This window comes from Xyrauchen texanus, chromosome 8, assembly GCF_025860055.1.
Source record: "Xyrauchen texanus isolate HMW12.3.18 chromosome 8, RBS_HiC_50CHRs, whole genome shotgun sequence".
Classification (NCBI taxonomy): domain Eukaryota; kingdom Metazoa; phylum Chordata; class Actinopteri; order Cypriniformes; family Catostomidae; genus Xyrauchen; species Xyrauchen texanus.
This window is the reverse complement of record NC_068283.1, coordinates 18,603,868-18,611,675: the sequence shown is the minus strand read 5'-3', so window position 1 is coordinate 18,611,675 and position 7,808 is coordinate 18,603,868. Positions and strand designations below refer to the sequence as shown.

The 7,808-nt window shown below is 38.4% G+C and overlaps 1 long non-coding RNA gene across 1 annotated transcript; it reads left to right on the top strand.

Moving 5' to 3' along the window:
- Nucleotides 1-201: 201 nt before the first annotated feature.
- Nucleotides 202-1,881, top strand: LOC127648019 (uncharacterized). Its single transcript, XR_007971125.1, has 3 exons — nt 202-618; nt 883-986; nt 1,325-1,881. It is a non-coding gene; the product is annotated as an uncharacterized LOC127648019 (long non-coding RNA).
- The last annotated feature ends 5,927 nt before the right edge of the window (nt 1,882-7,808 follow it).

Genomic DNA, 7,808 nt, shown 5'->3' with positions numbered 1-7,808 from the left:
ATGTTTATGAAATGTTTTGAAAACAGTGCTCATGCTATATTTCCTTGAAAGAAATGCCACATGGTTTGGCATTTTTTTATGTAATGCAAATGCAAAATAAATGTGTAAGTGTGGATTAGTGTCCACTTTTAATGCAGACATGTGGTCTACTAGTCTAGTAATTGCCAGTAGATGGCGCAGCAGAGCCCAGTCAGCCCCAAATGCACATAGGACTGTTGTGATTGCACCCAAATAGAAATCATGTCAGTGTGCTAACTGGCATTGTCAGATGTGATTGCACTGTAATTTAATGTGATTAATGGAGCTTAGCCTAATGTCTATTCATTATTTCCTATAAATGGTGACAAATTGTGCATCTACAAACTTTGTTTGTCTCACTGCCAGCCTGACCTTGAGCTCTGTCATCTCTGTCTCAGCAGCTTCAGGGACATGTATCCCTGCTCCTCAGATCTTGTTCCCCATCCACCCGACACACTCTGCACTTGAAGATCAATGGAGCCAAGGGCACATGTAAGGTGATCCAGGGCTGAGGAGAGCAGAGTTGGTTTTATTTGTTCTGTGGTACAGCTCTGTTTGATGTTGCCCTCTCCCGTTTCGTTCATCCGGAAAACCTGCTGTGTGAGTAAAAACTGGGGGAGTGGGTTTCACCTAATACACAGGGCTAATGAGAAACTGCCAGTCATGTTCAGAAATAGTGTTTTTTGCATTCAGAATAATAGGTCATAACATTCAATTTATTAGAAAAGGAACTTGTAGGCCAGTGGTCAAAAATGGGTTGTAGGTCTGCTTCGATGGTCACAATAGGGATAGCAAAAGAAATAGATTATCCATTTCTAAAACGGAGGGTGAAATGATTCCCATATCCTTTGTTGTTGACGTCAGTTGCCGTGCATCCAAACTACAGTATTTTGGTGTACATCCAAATTTGGCAGATGACAACATGGACAGGGTGATATCTGTGAAAACCATGATCAAAACTTCACAAGGTAAAAGATAACACAACCACAAATACATTAAATATGGGGTCCACTGAAGATAAACATGGTTTGTGCCAACCATAATATATTGTGTTTGATGAATTATTGGCCCTGTTGTTAACTGTCCTGAAATCACATTGATATGTTTGTGCACTTAATAGCTTTACATTTCTCATATTCAGTCAAATACAATATTCGGCCCAGTGTTTGGTCCATGTGTTTAGCTCACACTTATGCTCTTGTTTATGATTTACAAAATTATCAGTGAATGAAAATTCAGTCAATATTGACTCGCCCCTGTGTAGTTAAAAACCTGTAAGACTTTCTTTCTTTTTCTTAACACAAAGGGAGTGTGACGAGGAGGAGGGCATGGCCGGGCCGTGAGGCTGCACGGCCAGCACTGAATCAGCTGATCAGCGGGAGAGCGAGATAAAGGGAAGCCGGAGACGCCAGTTCCAGAGAGAGATGCACGCAGCCGCTGTGTTTGTTTGTTTTAAGTTAAGTTTGATATTAAAACTTTGTTTACAAAGCCGGGAGGGGGGAGGGCTGCGGTCATCTACTTGGGGACGGAGGGGTCGCTGCCAGCCGCCAATAGCCGGAAGAACCGTTGCTGTCTGTCAAAGAAGGGGAGGAGCAGTTCCGTCCACCAGGGAAGGAGCGAGCTGGTGTCCACCAGAGGGCAGAGGAGCGATTGAGGACCGGACGACAGCATGTCCGGAAGCCGGCGAGCAAGTTCTTCTCTCTCCTCTTTCTGTGTAATTGTTTGTTTTAAGTTAAGTTTGGCATTAAAACTTTATTTACTGTTCAGCCGGTTCCCGCCTCCTCCTTGCCCATCCTTGAACTATTACAGGGAGAAATTGTGAAAAATATTTGTGCTCAGTGATGTCATACAATGGCAGTTTATGGTGACCACTACTTCAAGCTTCAAAAAGTTGAAAAAGATTATTCATAAGTCTTATAAATTATTGTATGTGACTAATGCCTTGTTCTGAAGTAATACTATAAGGTTTGGTGGGAAACAAATCTAAATATTATGTACTATTTAGTAAGTATATATAAGTAAAAAATTGTGGTTACATTAATGCACTTACAATGTACATTAATGAAGCCAGTCCATAAACATAAAAAATACACTGTTTCAAAGGTATAGCCACACGATGTAAACATTTTACTTGTTAACATTATTTTTGTGTAATAAAATCTGGGATGTTCCAGCATTTACCAGGTTAAATGAAAAAACCCCATTGAAAAAAAGTTTTTAAAATAAACCACACTAAGTTTTGCTGTATTGATGCTTAAATGCTAAAAAACTAATATTCAAGATATATTATCTAAACAACAAGCTTTAATTTCTCATGCAATTTTGCTTCTCAAGTAAATATATCTAGCTTTTAGGATGTTTTGATATTTTTACTGGAAATCAATACAAAATATTGATTAAGATAATGATTTTTTGCAGTGTAACTCTAATCGACACCATTATAACTCCATATAAAATTATACCAATTTTAGCACTGAATCATTTTAACACGCATAATGTTTATGTCTTGGCTCTAATTTTGAAACTATGTGTATTGTAACATTAATGGTCGGGCCCCATAACTAGGCTGTACAGGATCTTAAAAGGGCTGTATTGATGTTTCAAATGTTTTTAGATATTTTTTCATTGAAGAAATATCTTTACAAGAACATTTGAGAAAAAAAACTCCAGAAAACATGAACTGTGGAAAATCAGATGTGATCTAGGAGCTTTATACAGCTCTATACCATGCATGCCACTAAAGAGAGGGTAAGTGTATCCCTCACTGCCTCACTTTTATTCTGTTAAATCAATGATGGCGCTACACTGAAGGTTTATTCACTTCCATTTTAAGTGCCTTACTATATTACTCTCTGGTTTTTATTTGTTATTTTTTTTTATAAATGAATAATAAATAAAAAAGGGATGAGTGAAAATATGTGTATTGCACCTGGAATATTCCTTTAAGGACATTTTAGTTCTTGATAAATTATTTTGATACTGTGTTGGTTCGCCATTTGATCTGGGACTGAAAGAAAAACCAATTGAGAAACACTGGTGTATGGCATATGAGGGGTGTTACCAGTCAATAACAGTAAAGTATAATTTTAAGCTTTAAATTGATAAATGCAGGTATTGTGAATAATGGGGTTTAACTCTCAGAGATACACATGAGCTTTATGTGACTCCTGAATAAAACCACATTTGAAGTCTTTTCACCAGGTTCAGAAACAGAAAACAGAGCATGCAAAATGAACATTAGTTTGGGGTGTCCGAGTGAATTGTAGTGCATTGTGCTTGTTTAGACATGACAGAGATATTGCTCAAATCCAGCCTTAGGCTTTCCTGTGTGCTCATAATAACTCAACAATGTGGGATCAGTTCTAATCTGAAAGAGCACATTCAAAAGCTTTCATGTGGGGTTTCTAATTGGTTCTGCAGGTGGGGGGTAACACATTTGTTTATTGTGCAGAAGTAAACAAAAATAACATTAAAATGAAACCTTGAAATCTATTGTTATGAGCCAATTGTGTATTTATTTTATTTGTTATATTTGCAAAGTTAATAAGTCACTGAACTAAACATATTTTGGAACATGGTTCCGAGTGAACATAGTCTTGGTCATATCTTCAACATTTTCTATTCATGGTTTGCGATTATGAGGGCATGTCACGCAACCTATTCATGTTGGAATCTGTGTAATTTGTAACAGATACATTTGTGCCAAAATATTATAGATTTTGATGAAATGCTAAATATGCAAAATTATATGGTTTGTTTAGCTTTTGATATTCGTTTAAAATAGATTTGACCCTCCTGTCCATGACCCTATCTGAACAGACATGAGAGCAGTTGAGAAATGCTGCTTTATCATGTCTACACTTAGAAATGTGTGGTGGGAAAAATAGTCTTACCATTGATTTCCTCTTCCCTTATCTATGGTAATCATTTCACTGCCAATGTTTCACTTAGTATGTTTATTTGGATACAGTAAGATCACCGTATATCTCACTCCATGGGTTCCACTTTATCTCACAAAAGGCATCACATTTATCTGTAGGAATGCAATGCTACTTAATTCCTTTATTAAGTCAGCATGATTATAATATGATATGTGAGTGTAGCAGCATCAATCCACATAATGGTAACAAAAATAAAAAAACAAAAAGCTAATTTCATTTGAGAAGATGGCAGAAAAGAAATCAATCAGTCTGGCAGTGTTTCAGTTCAATAATGCAGCAGTGTACAATGTTTTCTATCTGTCGTATCAGACAGTGTGTCAGAATCCTTTTATAGCTCTATTTGATCAGGTGATGCAGCGCTGTAATCCAATGCAACTTTTGTATGTCATGAAATTTCATTTACTGAGCTGGAGCAGGATCTGTAAAGGTGATTACTATGCCTGACAACACTGTCATAATGAAATACCTCTGCATGCTGAATCTGGACACTGTTTTCTGGGCTTTAACATACAGATGTGCTCATAAGCTTACACTCTTATAGGAGCCATAAGATGCTTTGCTTTATTTTTTAACCATAAGATCCTAAAATTACATTAATAAAAAGATACAAGTAGTTAAAGATTCTCTAGGAGGCAACATACGATATTAAGAACCATGGGGATGTAAACTTTGACCCTCAGTGATTCAGCGTAGCGCAATTACAACTTTACAGCAATTAAACAATGCCTTTTTTTTTAAATTTTTTTTATTAAAAATGGGTTTAAGAAACTACACGTAGCAGCAGCTGACACTCTGAACTGTATCACAACAAAAAGTCACACAATAGTCACTTGAAAGCTAAATGTGCTAAAAAAAAGACTGTCATTCAAGTGACTCAAAATGATCCCCAAAACAAAATATGCTTAAAATCTTGATTTTCATAATAGGTGGCCTACTGATAACATGTCCAAGCAGGAAAAACTAGATTTCCTTGGTCAGCCTCAGTGATTAAAAAAACAATAATGCAATTTTAAAGGAAAAATAGAAATATCTTGCAGAGGTATGTATGTGAGCAGAACGCCTCATGCATGTATACTAGTTCCTACAGTCAGTGGTGCACACTGCAGTCACCCCTCCTCTCATTCTCTCCATGCTTCTGCAGTATGTCTGCCCCCCTCCCTCACTGCTCTGTTTCAGGGCCTGACTGACCTATATCTGCCTTCTCTGAGTGTAATCTCCAGCACTCTCATGGTGCACTCTGCTGCCTGCTGTCTCAGAGCTGACGGGCTCAGATTCACTCATTCCACACTCTGAGCCTAGGAGCCCCTGCTGCAGATGTAGGGCAGCCCTGTCTGTTATTCAGCACTTCAGAGGACTGCGAGTGCACTACTGCAGTCTGGGTGGAGGGGTTAACCCACTGCTGCCGCAGTGATGGATTAACCAGGACACTCGCTCCCCGCCTCTCCCCTCAGAGAAGCCCACTTTTTTTCTTTCGGCTCTGCTGCTTTTGGCTCAGGCAGAGCAAACCGTTTTCCTGTCGGCATAACAATGGCGGGAGGGGAAGAGGAGGCAAGCACTCTAGCAGACTTTGGCCTCCACAAAAACAAGCCTTTGACCTCTCACCCAAGCCCCTGGAATGGGGTGGAGAGCATTTCCATTGCAAAAGATCCCCAATGATGTCAGGCATGGCCTTTTGTTGAGCAGAGGAGGCCATGATGAAAGAGCTGCAGTGGTGAGGCAGTACCGCAGGAGTGTCGTTCTTCAAACCAACACTGCAAATAATCATTTTCTTAATTAGGATTTTTGTCTTGTTTTCCAGTAAAATATCTAAACATCCTTTAAACAATATAAATATACTTGAGAAGCAAAACTGTGTAAGATAATAAGAGTTGTTTTCACAGAGAACGTCTTAAGGGCATTTTTCTCACCCCATTGAAAAAAAGTTTTTAAAATAAACCACACTAAGTTTTACTGTATTGATGCTTAAATGCTAAAAAACTAATATTCAAGATATATTATCTAAACAACAAGCTTTAATTTCTCATGCAATTTTGCTTCTCAAGTAAATATATCTAGCTTTTAGGATGTTTTGATATTTTTACTGGAAATCAATACAAAATATTGATTAAGATAATGATTTTTTGCAGTGTAACTCCAATCGACACCATTATAACTCCATTCAGAATATGTGGCTGTGTGGATTATTTTTGACTTTGTACATGTAATGAAATAAAGCTGATGCAGATAACGAAAACAGTAGATTTGGAAGGGGTGATACCTTGTACCATGAGTTGAGGATACCTTTTTGCTTATTTCTGCTCCTCTCAGCCCATCCCTGCACCCCTCTACTTCTTTCTGTGCCCAAAATGACATTAGTTCAAAGGTCTCTAGCATTTGGAACAGTCATCAGTGAAGGTTACGTAATGATACAGCACACCCAAGCTCACATCAGAGCTTTACCGCAACATTCAGATCTGCTCATTTTCACGAGAAAAGAAGAAGAAATTCATAATAATCTCTAACTTTTCAACAAGCAATTTAAAGGGTTGAAACATTTTACTACAGAAGTGTGTTCTCTACGTAGTCACAGCTGTCTTGAATACTTGATTATGATAGGTCATTCACAGCATTCTGTGGTCAAGTATTTTGTATAATGACCTCTGACCTTGTTTTCCCCACAGCAACCGATTTCCTACATAGCTGTTTTAGATTCACCTCTCTTGTATCATAATACAATTTGTTCAGAAGCTGCTAAAATAATATATAATCAGATGCTCAGTGTCTCAAAATAAACCCAAACAGGGTGATCCAGACACAGGTGCTATAATGATCGTCAACAGTACATTATCCCTTATATAATTCGGTCCCTTGAGAATGGATGGTATTCTAAGCATTGTTAGTTTAATTTCCTGCTGTAGGTTAGTACGTGCATAATTTCCTGTGATGTAAGTTTACCATATTATTTATCTATGTATACTACAAGGCCAACAAAGTCTGGCACTCTAGCAAACCTATTGCCCTTATTATAAACACTTAAAAAAAAACACTTAAAAAAAAAGTCCAACCAATTTTACAATTTTACAGGGCCAAATGATCATATATAGGTGAGAGGCAATTGCATTCAATGCCTGACCTACAAAAACTATCAATGTAGGTCAGTGAGTCAGTACAAATGTTCCACAGAGAAGAGGTTCCTATCTATTCAGATCTGTTGGAAACAGTGGGACTGTCAGTGTTCAGCCAGCTGAGAGGAGGAGACCAGGAGGAAAAATAGCATTATTATAAGAGCATTATTTGGGCTGGTGACTTTCTGATGTGTTTCTGTCTGATTTGCCTGTATGTATCACCTTACCAGTGTTAAGAGGAAGTGTGGCGGAATACACGCCCATGCAGGAAATATGCCTGAACATCCTCTTAGATTCTTCCACTGAGGGTTGGTGTCCAAAAATAAGGGCTTTTGAACCTGAATCTGATTTAGGGTTAGGAACAGGTTCATAAAATCAAATATGTAGCCATGCAATCTCCTAAAACAAGCATTTTCAGTTGGATGGGGTGTACCAAAGAGTTCATGTGCTTTCAATGCATTTCTGTTATTTTAGGATGCCACCAGTTAACAGAGTCTGGTGTGGAAGAACTTGACTGGCCTGCACAAAGCCCAGACCTGAACACCTCTGAACACCTTTGGGATGAATTGGAGCACTGATTGCGAGTCAGGCCCCATCGCCCAACAACAGCGCCTGACCTCACTGATGCTTGTGTTTGAATGGGAGCAATTGTCCACAGCAATGTGTCCAAAATCTAGAAGAAAGCCATCCCAGTAGAGTGGATGCTGTTGTAGCAGCAAAGAAAGGGTCAGTGTTGAAATGACAT